Source organism: Gracilinanus agilis, chromosome 2 (assembly GCF_016433145.1).
Source record: "Gracilinanus agilis isolate LMUSP501 chromosome 2, AgileGrace, whole genome shotgun sequence".
NCBI classification, from domain to species: domain Eukaryota; kingdom Metazoa; phylum Chordata; class Mammalia; order Didelphimorphia; family Didelphidae; genus Gracilinanus; species Gracilinanus agilis.
In genome coordinates this window covers 138,262,979-138,278,189 of record NC_058131.1, presented here as the reverse complement: position 1 = coordinate 138,278,189, position 15,211 = coordinate 138,262,979, and the positions used below count along the sequence as shown (strand labels likewise).

At 38.0% G+C, this 15,211-nt stretch overlaps 1 protein-coding gene across 2 annotated transcripts in view; it reads right to left on the bottom strand.

The window, feature by feature from the left end:
• PCSK2 (proprotein convertase subtilisin/kexin type 2) overlaps positions 1-15,211 on the bottom strand; it is a 319,189-nt gene that overhangs the window by 303,371 nt on the left and 607 nt on the right. The gene's annotated exons all lie outside the window — the stretch shown is intronic.

The window sequence follows — 15,211 nt, the reverse complement described above, 5'->3', positions numbered from 1 at the left end:
ATAGTGAATATTATAATAGTGAATAGAGTTCACTACAGAGAATTATACATAGCATTTCTCTACCTAGTAATACAGATAATTAGATCTTATTTATGCCCTTAAAGAGTCAAGCTTAAAAGACTATGAGTTTTCTTTCTTTTCCCTCTGTTTCTTATTTACCTTTTCATCTTTCTCTTGATATTTGTGGTTGAGTGTCAAACTTTCCATTTAGTCCCGTTCTCTTTTGTGCAAAACCTTGGAATTCTTCAATTTTGTTGAATGCCCATACTTTCCCCTGAAAGTATACGGTTAGTTTCGCTGGGTAGTTGATTCGTGGCTGAAGGCCCAGCTCTCTTGCTTTTCTGAATATTGTATTCCAAGCCTTTTGGTCTTTTAGCGTGGAGGCTGCCAGATCCTGTGTGATCCTTATTGGTGCTCCTTGATATTTGAATTGTCTCTTTCTGGCTTCTTGTAAGATTTTTTCTTTAACTTGAAAGCTCTTCAATTTCGCTTTTATATTTCTGGGTGTTGACTTTTCTGGGTCCAGTGTAGAGGGTGTTCTATGGATCCTTTCAATGTCTATATTGCCCTCTTGTTGTATAACTTCAGGGCAATTTTGCTGAATGATTTCTTTAAGTATGGAGTCCAAGTTTCTATTAATTTCTGCCTTTTCTGGAATACCAATGATTCTCAAGTTGTCTCTTCTAGACCGGTTTTCTTGGTCTGTCACTCTCTCATTGAGATATTTCATGTTTCCTTCTATTTTATCAGTCTTTTGACTTTGTTTTATTTGTTCTTGTTGTCTTGAGAGATCATTGGTTTCTAAACGTTCGATTCTAGCCTTTAAGGACTGGTTTTCAGCTTTAATGTTTTGGTTTTCCTTTTCAATCTGGTCATTTTTGGTCTTCAGTTGTCTTGTCTCACTTTCCAATTGCGAAATTCTGCCTTTTAAACTGTTATTTTCTTGCCAGATTTCTTCCATCTTCCTCAGCATTTCATTTTTAAACTCTTCCATAGCTTGTGACCAGCTTTCATTTTTTTGGGGAGGTTTGGGTTTTTGTTTTCCCTCTGCTGGTGTCTGGATTTTCTCTGTGTAGAAGTTGTCCAGTGTTCCAGAATTTCTCTTGATAGTCTTTTTCTTCTGGACTTCCTTATTGCTGGCCATTGTTGGCCCTGCCCCTTTTCAGCTTTGTCTTTGCACTCAGGGTCTGCCTGGGCCTTGCAAGCTCCGGGCTCTGGTCCCCTTATCCTCGGGGTCAGGCCTCCTGTTAGACCCTGGTCTGCCCCTCTGCCTGAGGCTCCTTCAGCAGTCTTTGGGGCTGCTTCCACTGCCGCACTCCCGTCTGCAAGGGGTCCTCACTGGAGGTACAAGCCTGGGCTGGAGATTGTTATCCAAGCCTAGGGCACTGCCTTTGCCTGCGCAGATGCTCTTAGGGCCTGCCTTCACCCCCGCAGAAGGTAGTGAAAGTCCGTGGGCTGGAGATCTTTATTTGCACCTGAGGCGATGCCTTCAGAGTTTGGGAAAGGCCGTGTTTTAGGGGCCTTTGTCCTGACCCTAGGTGGTGCCTTCACCCACGTGGACGCTTGGGGAAGGTCTGTGCGCACCCCCAGCCACCTGGGGTCCCTCGTCTTGCAGCACACAGGTACAAGCTCCGGGGCTGCCAGTGATTATCTGGTTACCCCAGTCCTGTTTACCCGCTTGTGCGTTGGCGTTGTGAGAGGTGTGTGCTGTGGGGGGGTGGGGGAGGGGCTTCTTCCTCTCGTGTTTTAGTGAGAGCTGTTTCACCCCTTTATAGCGTGGAAATGCCCCGATTCTGCGTACCTTCAATGCTGCGCCCTGTTGTGGGGTTCCTTCGTTCCTCTGGACTCGTTTTTTATTTCCTCTTGAGGGGTCCTGTATGGTTCAGTCAGGAGAGATGGAGCAGCTGCTCCTTACTCTGCCGCCATCTTACCTGGAAGTCAGTCCTATTGACTTCTAAGGTGGGCAAATGGGGAAAAACTGAAGTCTTCCAGACACCTACTTCCTGGTTTCCACTTACTTCCCTCTGCTTAGTTAATGGGATCATGGGCCCAAGGACAGGATTTAGAGCTGGTAGAGTTTAACATTCCAATCTCCAGGAACATAAAGAGATGGGATAAGATGATGTGGATTCCCTTGACTTTGAGGAGATTTCCTCAAAGACCCATTTATCCAGCTCCTCTTTTCTAAACTGAAGACAAGGTGTTGCCATCTCCAGACCTTTATGGAGGGTCTATTAAATGCAAAGGGGCAGCCAGGTGGTTCAGTGCTGGACTTGAAAACAGGAAGACTCCTCTTATTGAATTGACCTCAGACACTAGTTGTGTGACCCTGGATAAGTCACTTAATCCCATTGCCTCAGTTCCTCATCTGATAAATGAGGTAGAGAAGGAAATGGTAAACCACTCCTATATCTTTGCCAAGAAAACCCCCAATGGGGTCAGGAAGAGTTGGACAAGGCTGAAATGAACAGCAAAATTATATGTGAAGCACCAGGCTAGGTTCAGAAAGAGATGGCCATAGAAAAGATTGTCTCTGTCCTCTGGGAGTTATCTCAATTAGTCTTAATTTAATGGAAGGGGATAAGCCACAAACAAAAGAAAATTAAATGAGAATAATGCTGAAGATTCCTGTCTCAATATAAGATTTTATTAGTAATAATAATAGCTGAAATTTATAGGTTGCTTTTAGAAAAGTTTGTACTGAGGTAATTTGAGGTAGTGGATAGATGACTGAGTCTTGAACTGGGGCTCAAAAACTGCTTCTGATACTAATGATGATGATGATGATGATGATGATGATGATAACTGTTGTTGTTCAGGCATTTCTGTCTTTTCTGACTCTTCATGACCGCATTTGGGGTTTTCTTGGCAAAGATTCTGAAGCAGTTTGCCATTTCCTTCTCAAGGTAATTTTACAGATGAGGAAACTGAGGCAAGCAAGGTTAAATGACTTGCCCACACAGCTAGTAAGTGTCTGAGCCCAGATTTGAACTCTGGAAGATGAGTCTTCCTGACTCCAGGCCTGGCACTCTATTTAGCTACCCAATTAAAACTGTATCTACTATCTCTAAAGCTCTTAAAAGTTGGCCAAGAACTTTACATTTCTTATATGTAAACTTGAATGTTAGATATACTTTATTTTCTCTAGATTGTTATGACACTGTTCTCTCTTGGTTCTTTCTACCTTTACTATTGTGTCTCCTTTGGTGGATCTTCCCTTGCTAATCCTGCCCCCAAGGCTCTTTTCTCCTCACTCTCTATTTTTTTTTGCTTGATGTTATCATTAATTCCTGGAGATTCATTTGCCATCTCTACAGATGATTCTCAGATCTATTTGACTAACCTTAACATCTCTCTTGACCACCAGACTTAAAACTCTAATTGCCTATTTAACATTTAAAATAGGATGTTTCATAGAGATCTTAAACTTAAATGTTCAAAACTGAACTCATTACCTTTCTGCATAAAGTCTCCCTTCTTTCAGATTTCCCTATTACTGTCAAAGGTGTCACCATCCTTTCAGTTTCCCCAGCTTTTAATCTGTGTCATCATTGACACTCTCACCCCTCCCTGCACCCACTCAGCTTCCCAAGCCTCTTGATTACCCCCTTCTTTTCTCTTAACACAGTTATCAACTGGTACAGGCCCTTATCACTTATTCCTCAGTTATTGAAGTAGTTTGCTGGCCGGTTGTCGCTTCCTCTCTTCCCACTCCAATTTATTTTTCACTTGCCTCTCAGGGTAATTTTACAAAAGTGCAAATCTAACTCTGTCATTTCCCTATTCTGTCATCTCTAGGGGTAGCTGAGTGGCTCAGTGGATTGAGAGCCAGCCTAGAGACCTGAAGGTCCTAGGTTCAAATCTGACCTCAGACACTTCCTAGCTATTGGGCAAGTCACTTAACCCCCATTGCCTATCCCTTACCACTCTTCTGCCTTGGAGCATAATGAAATGGGAAATCCTCTGTTTGACTTTTAATGCCTTTCTTAATCTAACCCCTCCCCACCTTTCTAGTTTTCTTAAACCTTGTGCTCCTCAGTGGGTAATCCAGTAACAATGGCTTCCTTGCTATACTTCAAACTTGACAGTCCTTCTCACTCCTGGCATTTCCATTGGCTGTTCCCAGCGGTCTCTTCACTTAATATAAGGTCTTGAACTTTTATGGATTCTGAATCTTGCTTTTACATAGTTTTTATATATTGTTTCCCCCATTAGAGTATGAGCTCCTTAAGAACAGAGACTTGTTCTTTCTTTTCCTTTAAAAATTTTTTTTATTTTTCACTTTATTTTTTAATATGTTAAACAAAAATATTAAATGTATAGATAATACATTAACATGTTAAACTTACAGATAATATATTATACATATAACATTAAACATATAGATAGTATGTAGTAACAAGCTTATAGATAATATATTAAATTCATAATATTAAAATTATAGATAATATAATTACATTTTTCCTTTTTTAATTTAAATTTGTTACATTAAAATACTCAATTAACATCTTCCCTGCCCTCCACTCATTAGAGGAGGCATGACTTGAGAAAAAAGACATATGTATTTGTAAAACTAGGTATTACTCATTTCTGTTTATCAGTTCTTTCTCTGGAGGTAGACATAAACAAGTCTTTCTTGTCATAATATTTCTGTTGCTGTATTTAATGTTCTCTTGATTTTAAACCTCTAACACTCAGCACAGTGCCTAGCACATACTGGGCCCTTAATATGTGTTGACTTGCCTGGTTCATTGACTATATTTATCTGATCCTGGCTTTGTGATCAGGGAGGAGTCACTTAACTCTCAGTGCCCTAGGCAACTCTCACTAGCTATAAATTGCAGAGGTGACAAGCATCACTTGAGGGAGTTTTTTCTTTCTTTCTATTTTTTTAAACCCTTACCTTCCATCTTAAAATCAATACTGTGTATTGGTTCTAAGTCAGAAGAGCAATAAGGGCTAGGCAATGGGGGTTAAGTGACATGCCCAGGGTCACACAGCTAGGAAGTGTCTGAATCCAGGTTTGAACCTGGGAACTCCCTTCTCTAGATCTGGCTGTCAATCCATTGAGCCACCCAGTTGCCCCCTAGGGAGTTTTTTCTTCTAGGAGTTCCAATTTAAAGAAGTATATATTACTTATTACTATAAGGATTGCAAAGTGCTTTGCATTCATTATTTCAGATGAACCTCATACTAACACTAAAAGGGAAATGCTAATGATTATTCTCATTTTATAGATAAGGAAACCAAAGTGCAAAGAAGTTAATGTTTTGCCCAGGGTCACAAAGCCAGAATCCAATGACCTAGCCAATAAGTCAAATCCCATTTGCTCCTAATTTATATCTGAGGATTCAGAACCAAATCTACCTAATTTCAAATTCAACACTGTGTCCAGGACATCATACACAGCATCTCTGAGGTTGAATAAATGAGTTTTACAACTAAGAAAAGGAGGTCTTGTGTTGTATTGCATAGCACAAGTTAATCAGAGGAGCCTTCTCTGGGAGATGGGACTTGAGGTAGGCCTTGAAAGATGAACAACAGATAAACCGCAGTTCTCAACATTTAGATATGTGGGAAGAAAAGCTCTTGCTGTTTTCTCTTGGCTGCTATGGTAGTAAATCTTTCTCCCCTCAGACTTCCTAGCTAGAGCTCCCCATAGACTCTCTAGCTAGTGATCTTCCTGGAAACAGAAGATAGACTATACATTGTTCTCTCTAAGGTACGGAAGTCTAGATTTGGACAAGATGATTTCACATCTGGGAGATCTTTGAAGAGTGCCTTGGGAACCCATTACCACTTGAGCCTTTGACTAAAATAAGAATAAAATTGTATGTTCTGAATGTGTTATTGCCAGGCCAACAAAAATAAATTATAGGGAATTTGTGCTTTCATTAACTAACAATATAATTACTATTATGAATATTCTATTTAAATTGAGAGACCACAGAAAATTTCCTGATAGTTCTGCAAATGCAATTTTTCTAGCCTCAAATCTATTTTCATCACTTGTACACCTAGACAACTAAGTGGCATAGTTGCTCTGGAGTCAGGTCAACTCAAGTTTGAATTCTGTCTTAGATCCTTAATGCCTATGTAACCCTGGGCAAAAATTATATAATATCTTTCATCCTGTTTCCTCACGTGTAAAATGGGTTTGATAGCTAGGTGGTACAGTGGATAGAGTACCAGTCCTGGAATCTGGAGGACCTGGATTCAAATGGAGCCTCAGACACTTTACTATGTGATCTTGGGCAAATCACTTAAATCTGTTTGCCTTGGTTTCCCCATCTATAAATGAACTGGAGAAGAAAATGGCAAACCATTCCAGTATCTTTGACAAGAAAACTCCAAAATGGGTCAGACATGACTGAAAAACATTTGAAAACAAAAATGAGGATAGTAATAAAATCTACTTCATGAGATTGTTGTAAGATTAAATGAAATAATACCTGTAACATGGTTTGTAAAACCTTAAAGGGTTATGAAAATATTAGTTATTATAATTATACAAGGTGATCTCTAAGTTTAATTAATAAAGATCAAGTTTAATTTGATAATTATAATTTATTTGATTTTGAATCCAATCCCCTGAAGTGCCACATTACATATGTATTTTTGTATTAAAGTGAACAAAAATTAATTTGAATTTTGCCCAAAGGGCTATAAAACCATACATATAAAACTAAACCACTAGATCTGGATTCCAAAGAGATCAAAGAAAAAGGAAAGGGTATATATACAAAAATATTGATAACATCTCTTTTCATAATGGCAAAGAATTGCCATTATGGAGGGCATGTCCATCAGTTGGGGAATGGCTGAACGAGTTGTGGTATATGATTGTAATGGAATATTATGCACCACAAGATGAAAAGGATGAGTTCAGAAAAATATAAAAATACATAGAAACAATCAAAATGAAAAGAGCAGAACTAGGAGAACCCTGTATACAGTATCAGAAAGATTGTATAATGATCATCTGTGAAGGACTAAACTATTCTCAGCAAGGTTCAAGATAACTTTAATGGACTCATGAAAAAATTTTATTTGCAAACATATAAGGAACTGTCAGAGTCTAAATGCTGATCAAAACATGCCATTTTTCATCTTATTTCCTTCATGAGTTGTTACTGTATGTACAATATGTCTTGTTTCATGGCATGAGAAATATGGAAATATGTATTTCAAGACAGCACTGGCATAACTATATGAGACCATGTAGATCTCAGGGAAGGGGGAGGGGAAAAAAGGAAGAGGAGAATCTGGATCACAAAATATCAGACAACAATTGTTTAAAATTTGTTCTACTTGAAATTGAAAAATAAATCAATTTAAAAATTCATTTGGTTTTTAAGATGTCCTTGATATCTATCTGTCTATCTACCTATCTATCTATCCTGAAGTATCACAGAATCAAGGCTGTGATCATATAGATTATAACTTTATGAGAACAAAAGAGATGTCATAGGCTTTTGGGATCATAAATATATAGATGGAAGCAGTAGTGTACTGATAAATGTTTAATTTGCATCAACATTTTCTCTATCACTTTATTAAATTTAGAAATCAACAAAACAGTTAATCAAGCCCTGATTTTTAGTGTTTGTTGTCTATAGATTTGTTAATTCTTACATCGAAAATTTTACAATTAGCACCCACAAGTTGTCTGGAAGAAACTAAGTCATCACTTAGGTGATCCTTTTATAGATTAGGAAAATGAGATTAAATTACTTTCTTGTAGTCTCATGAATAGTAAGTAGCATAATTGGGATTGGAACTTGGGAACTCTCAAAAATCAATGAAGTGTTCTTTTCACTGTACCAGGTAAGAAAACACTGATTGAGAACAAAATAGGAATTTTAAAATGTAAATTAGTGCCCTCTCATGACTGAAATACAAAGTCAGTGGTATAGAGGCCTGACCTAAGGGTTAGAAACTCCTGGATTTAAAGCCTACTTCTAACACACACTAGCTGAGGAACTATGGAAAATGTCTTGACCTTTCAGTGATCTGGGGACTTCTCCAAAATTAACAATTATAGACATGTTGCTTTTCTGTATGAAGGAAGGGAGCAACTCTTTCTTTTTTTTCCTCTGGGAAAGTTTCAACCTGAGTCTGACAGTCCTCTAAGGTGAACATGGGTTATTTTAGGTCAAGGAGTTTGGGTTTTATTTTATAGTTAGTAGAAAGTGACAGTTTTTGAGCTTTACATGATGTATAATACTTTATAGTTTAGGGAGGTGGCTCTGAAAGGAGTGTGAGAATTACACTGGAGTAGGGAGAGCTAGGGGTTAAGTGACATTTGTTAAGGTACCATTAAAATATCCCAGGAACCAGACAAAGAAGGCCCAGGGACAGTATAGTGACTGTGGGTAGAGAAAGAATAAAAAGGAAGGAGTAGTTCTTAGGGATAAGGAATGATCCGTCTGGATTAGATTTTTTTCCCCTTCTTACTCTAGGTCTGATATTCTACTACTGATTTATTTAATTTCTAGAATTAAGCATAATGCTCTTAAAATACCTTTTTCCAAAAAAAAAAACAAAAAAAAAAACAAACCCAAGTCCTATGTAAGTCTCAGATTTACAGAGTGGGAAGAAACCTTAGAGTTAATTCAATCCACTCCCCTTACTTTTAAGATGAGAAAACTTAGGTTTGGGATAGTTTGTTTGACTTTCTCAAGGTCACACAACAAGTTAGTAGTTGAGCATTGCATTAATTAATACCCATCTGAGCTCCACAAGCTAACCTTGTTCACATTACACTGCCCTGGTAAACAGCATTAACAAAAAGCTAATAAATTCAAGATGATTTTTGTCATCTATTGCATCAGTTTAGATAAAAGACTCTTTTGAGAAACACAAAGAAACTTTAAAATCATTTTTTACTTTGAAGCAAAAATCTGACAGCAACTAATTGATCTTGACTTGTACTTTGAAATTTTGAACTGTTGGCTGCTTTGAATTTACAGAGATCATACTTTTTTACTTTTTTTCTCTGAGATGTGATTCACAGGCTCATTACTATTTCCAATACTCCCTTGGGTTGGGCAAGTAGAGAGTTGTCATCTCTGCCTTATTTACTGTGAAGCTGATATAACCAAGGTTTAAATACTGGCTCAGGAATAAGTGAGTTAGTTTAGAAGGGAGATCAATCTTCTCTGTTGTAGGCTACATTTTCAATAAGCTCTGCAGCTACGCCTTCAGAATTCTGGCTCTTCCCAATTCTTAATCTAGAGAAGCTCACTGTTCCAGATTGACCTACTTGATGTTTCCTGAATTCAGCGAGTCATCCCCTTGCTCTGTGTTTTTGAATAGATGCTCCACATGTTTGGAGTCTACTTTCTTCTCACTTCAACCTCTTAGGCTATGTATCTTTTTTCTCTGGCTCCATCTCCTAGAGGAAGATTTTTCTCATTGCTGGTATTGTTAATGGTTCTTTCGTCTTACAATAGTATTGTGTTTACTACTCCATGTAAAGAGAGACCTTCATTCTCACTCCTGTAGATTTTTAACTCCTTGAGGACAGGGACTTTGTTTCATTTTGTCTTTGTAGCCTTAGCACTTGGCACAATGTCTTGAACTTTATTAATCCCATATACAGTGTGTCTCATATGTATACAGTTGGTTGCCTGTGTCTCCACCATTAGACTATAAGTTCCTTGAAAACAGTAATTGCTTTGTTTTGTTTTGCCTTTTTTATATTCCCTAGTACTTTGTACAGTGTAGGTATTAAACAAGTGCCTGTTTACTGGAACATAGTTCTTTAAAATGCTTTTTGAATTGAATTGAATAGGCTTGGATCAAATCTATTAGGATCACATTGGGGGAAAGTTAGCTTACAATATTACATAGTTGGGATGAGAAGTGTGGGTCCTAAGTTTAAGGGAAGTATTACAATATTGAATATTAAATATTTTCCATTCTCATGATGAGAGATGGAGTTTGGAGGGCATGATTCAATATATATTTAAACCTCTACCTTCCATCTTAGAATGAATACTATGTTTTGGTTCCAAGGCAGAAGAGTGGTATGGTAAGGGCCAGGAAATGGGGATAAAGTGATTTGCCCAGGTTCACACAGCTAGGAAGTGTCTGAGGTTGAATTTGAATGCAGCATCTTCCATCTCTAGGCCTGACTCTCAATACACTGAGCTATTCTGCTGCCCTGGGACATGATTTAGTATTAAAGAAACCATTGGATTTTTCCAGAGATAGAAAGCTATTAAAGTAGTGAATCTGATTTGAAGGAATTCTCATTCAGGAGCCATTAAATTTCCCAGTACAGTATGCCAGAAAATCCCAAACCAGCAGTAGCAGTGTGCTAGTAAATGTTTAATAACAAAGCCTCTGAAAATGCACAATGTACTTTTTTGGGTTTAATCTATATTATTAACATTTCTCTATCACTTTCTTAAGTCTAGATAATCAACAAAACAATAAACCTGGTTCTGAATTGTACTGTTTGCTAATTTTCAAGTTGTAAATATTTATACTGAAAATTTAACTCTTTAACCTTGCCCCAAATCCATTACCAGAACTTTAGATTTAAGGTCTTATCTAAGATAATATAAACACATGAATTTGGAATGAATATATGATTTTTTGCATTAAATTTTATTTATTTTTTCCCTCAATTATATGTGAAAATAGTTTCCAACATTTTTCAAAGAATATTGTCTCGAATTCTCTCCCTCCTTCCCTGCCCCCCCCAAGTGCTCTTGAAATAGTAAGCAACATCATATAGATTTTACATGGACAATCAGGTAAAACATTTTCCCTTATTAATCTTGTAGCAGGAAGCTCAAATAGAAAAGTGAAGAAAGTGAAAAAAGTTTACTTTGTCTCAAGATTTAAAGAATGAAGAGAGCCATCCCTTAATGCCATACAGTTATTATACACATTTATCATTGTGATAAACAAATTTTAATCTATCAGTAAAAAGATCGATTTAGAGGGAGGGGCCTGGAAAGATACATGTAATATTGAAAAGATGATGACAACAACATTTATTATTATAGCTAGTATTTACAGCATTTAAAGTGTGCAAAGTGCTTTATGTATGTTATCTGGTTTGATCATCACAATAATCTTGTTAGGCAGGTGATATTATCCCAATTTTGTTGTTTAGTTGTTTCAGGTATGTTTGACTCTTTGTGATCTCTTTTAGGGAGGCAAAGATACTGGAATGGCTTACTATTTCTTTCTCTAGCTCTTTTTACAGATGAGGAAATTGAGGCAAGCAGGGTTAAGTAAATTACCAGGATCACTTAGCTAGCAAGTATCTGAAGCTGGATTTGAACTCAGGAGGAGGAGGATTCTCTATTCACTGTACCACATAGCTGCCCTATCCCCACTTTAAAGATGAGTAAACTGAGACTGAGATTAAATGACTTGTCTGAGGCCATAAAACCAGAAAGTACTGAGATAGGATTTGAATTCAGGGAATTCTTACTCTGTATGCTACCTGCCTGCCTAGATTATATGATATGAGTAAAATGCTTTGTAAACTTTTCAATAGTTCAATGAAATGGCATATCTGTAATTCCCCCCTAATGAAACTGATGGCTTTCTTGAATTTGGAAGCTCTGAGTACAGTGGGCTAAACAATTTGAGTGCCAGAAATAGGTCCACCTGAGCACTGCGGTAAGGGCCACCATATTGTCCAAGGAGTGGTAATATAACCTAGGCTGGAAATGGAGCAGGTAGAGCTTCCATTTTGATCCACAGAGTAGTCTGGCCCATGAATCATAGGCAGTGCACTGCTAGTCTGGGAGATCTAAGTCTCAAAAGTACCTTCCCCTCCAAAAAATAAAACCCTCACAAAACTTCAAAGTGCTATATGTCAGCTATTATTACTATTATTACTGGATTTTTTATGTGAAATTTTTGTTAGGTTTTCAAGAATAAGTAGAATATTAACTAGGAGAAAAAGAGGGAAAGTATTACAGGCAGGAGGAATAGCATGGAGAAAGGCCTAGTGTCAAAAACTGCAAGGGTTTTGATATGTTACTAAGATTTGAGATGGCTTAAGTAAAGGTAGGTAGCAAATAGATTTGACTAAGAAAAGACCCAAAAAATTAAAAGGTGAGTGCTGATGGCTAGAGTCCTGATGTGCTGCAAAAGAGGGCAGGGAGCAAGCATTTATTTAGCACCTATAATGTGCCAGGCATGGTGCTAAGTGCTTTTCAAATATTATTTCACTTAATTCTCATGCATCCACCCTGGGGGATAAGTTTTATTATTATGCTCACTTTATAGTTGAGGAATTTGAGGCAGGGAGAGGTTAAGTGATTTACCCAGAATCACATGGCTAGTAAGAGGGTCAAGTCAAATTTGAACCCAGGCTTTCCTGATTCCAGGCCCAGTACCCTTATGCACTGTGCTACTAAGCTGCTTCTTGAGGGTTTTCTCCAGGTAATATACAGGAATAAAAAACATCAGTTACCTTGGATGGATTTATTTTCAATTTTTCACCTGCTTGCTAAGACTACATGGGGCATTTAGTGGCATTTCCACTTTGTCTAATAATACTAGGTCAGACCCCTTTTAATGCTGTGGGGGATCCACCTCTCCTTTCCCAAGGTAACTTGGGTTGCCACAGGGAAATTCTTCTAGTCAATCCCCAAAACCTGAAATTCCATTATTGGAGAAGGTAATTCCTTTGGGTTGAGGCTTTGTCCCTTATGAAAATGTAAATATTTCAAGACAATTCATTTTATTATCTTAGTCATGTATACTTCAATATTTATGAGTTTATTAGAGTTCTATTATAATATCTCTACTAGAAATTAAGTTTTAAGAGTAAAGTAGGAGAACCTATAATGGCAGGTCTAGTGGAAATAATTGATAATGGGTTTAGAGCACATTTACTAAGTTTTTATCATGCGCCAGATATTATGTTTTAACGGGGTACCAAGTTGTTGCTCTAGTTAGATTTTCAGAAGTGACAATTGGTGGTGATAGTGAAGGAGACCTAGAAGATCTCTTCCAATGAAAAGATTGTATTTTTAGATTTGGAAGAGACTTAAGAGGGCAATTTAAGTCTAATTCCCTAAGATTACACATGATAAAACTGAGGTATAGAGAAGGTAAGTCATTTGTCAAGGTAATTTGCTCAATGTAGTAGGTAGCAGGGCTAAGACTTGCTATATCCTCTGCCTCCAAGCCAGTGTTCTCTCCTCTGTGCCATACTTCCTCCCAAAGAAACTTTTCCTTACCTCATAATTTTACATAGTGTAGATAAAATTTTGGGGCTGAAAGGGAGCATGGAGATGTGTCCTTGGGTCAAACTGCTTCACTTTAAAGATGGGGCCCAAGGAGGGACTTCTTAGATTTATAGAGTTATTTGGTGGTAGAAATGAGAATAAGACTCTTGTCTCTTGCAGCTTTCATTCCACTTCACCTTTTCAGGCAGTCAATAAACATAAAGCTCCAGTATCTCTAGGACTCTAGGACCAGTTTGTGGCAAGACACTGGACTTGGGGAAATAAATATGGAGAGATGTTTTTAGTTTTCTCAAAGAATTTCTACTGGAGTTAGGCACAGAGTTTCTACATTTCCCATATATTACTCACCATAAATTATCTAGAAGATGTATGATGAATAAGAGAAGTTGGGTCTGTCAGTATGCGCCCAGAGCAAGATTGTACTAGTACTCAGAATGGAAAGAGAAGGAAAAGAAAACCTTCAGCACCTTGGTTAGATCCTCTGTAGAGCATTTGTGGGAGAACTACTTACATATCAGGCAGGATGAGAAGGGGAGGATTGTTTTCAAACTCAAAGGAAGTAAGGATCTTCTAAAGGATGGATGCCCAGACAACTAATCCTAAATTTATTTGCATCATATATTTGAAAGGGAAGAGAACTGGGCTGTGTTTTGCACTTTCCTAGCTTATCTCACATGACTTCTCCTTTCTCAATACTGTAGACAAACTGAACCACTAGCTGTTTGCAGAATTATTGAAGGCTTTCCTCCATGCTTGGAAATCCCTATTTCTATATATCTTTGCTGGTTGAAATTCTTCTCTGTTTTCAAGGCCTAGTTTGGATGTTATCTCTTCTGTGAAGCTTTCTCTGATTCTTGAATTTGAAAGTGATTCTCCTTTTCCACATTTCTCTAAATCACCTGGATCTCTTTTTTGCTCCTACTTTGTCTTGTATTATTGTTCCTCTGTGTCTCTGCTTTCTCTCTGTGTGTGTCTGTCTCTCTGTATTTATCTCTGTCTCTCTTCTCTGTCTGTCTGTCTGTCTGTGCCTGTCTCTCTGTATGTTTCTTTTCTTCTTTCCCTGTTTCTCTGTCTTTTGTCTTTCCCCTACACACCCACCCCCTTCCTATCCACAATAAGATTGGAACCTCTCTTGAAAACAGCCTGAGTCATCTTTCATCTTTGACTAGCCATTGCCCAGAAAGGTTCCTTGAACAGAGTAGGCACTTTTAATATTTAGTAAACGAGTGGCCAAATGAATGGGCAACTATGCCTGGTAGAACTGGGAAGTCCCTCCATGCATCTATTAGTCAGTTGATGAGCATTTATTGAAGGTTTATCTGTGCTAGAAATTGTGCTAAGTCCTAGAGATAAAAGGAAAGAGAAAAATGTAATTCCTGCCCTTAGGGAACTCATATTCTAATGGTGAGAGAGAAACAATATAGGAAAAAAGTACATATAAAATGCATAGTCTATGTGGAAGATAATTTCAGAGAGAAGTCGCTGGTGATGAGATGGGAGGAGGTGACTTAGGGGTGCTCTAAGTCAAGCACCAAAGACTATAAATATCCACTGGTGAAATCAGACCATGAAGTTGTTTTGGTTGTTCAGAAGTATAACACAGTCTAGGTACATTAACATCTATCTGGAGAAAGGGGTTTACATTCCCTGTCCTGTACTCCTGCCTACACTTGTGCCAGGTCAACAAGTTTTTGTAGCTCAAATCCATTCAAACAAGAGGAACTGAAGGTCTCTTCCCTCCCACCCCACTCCCACATCCCAATCCTCTCTTGGGAAAGAGAGTAGGCAGCTTCTTAAATAAAAGAGTCCATAGAATAGAGGGGGCAAGAAGGAGGAGAGACACAGACAGACAGACACAGACCCAGGGACACAGAGACGGAGAGACGTAAACAAATAGAGACAGAGAAAGAGAGGGAGACAGAGAGAGAGAGAGAGAGAGAGAGAGAGAGAGAGAGAGAGAGAGAGAGAGAGAGAGAGAGAGA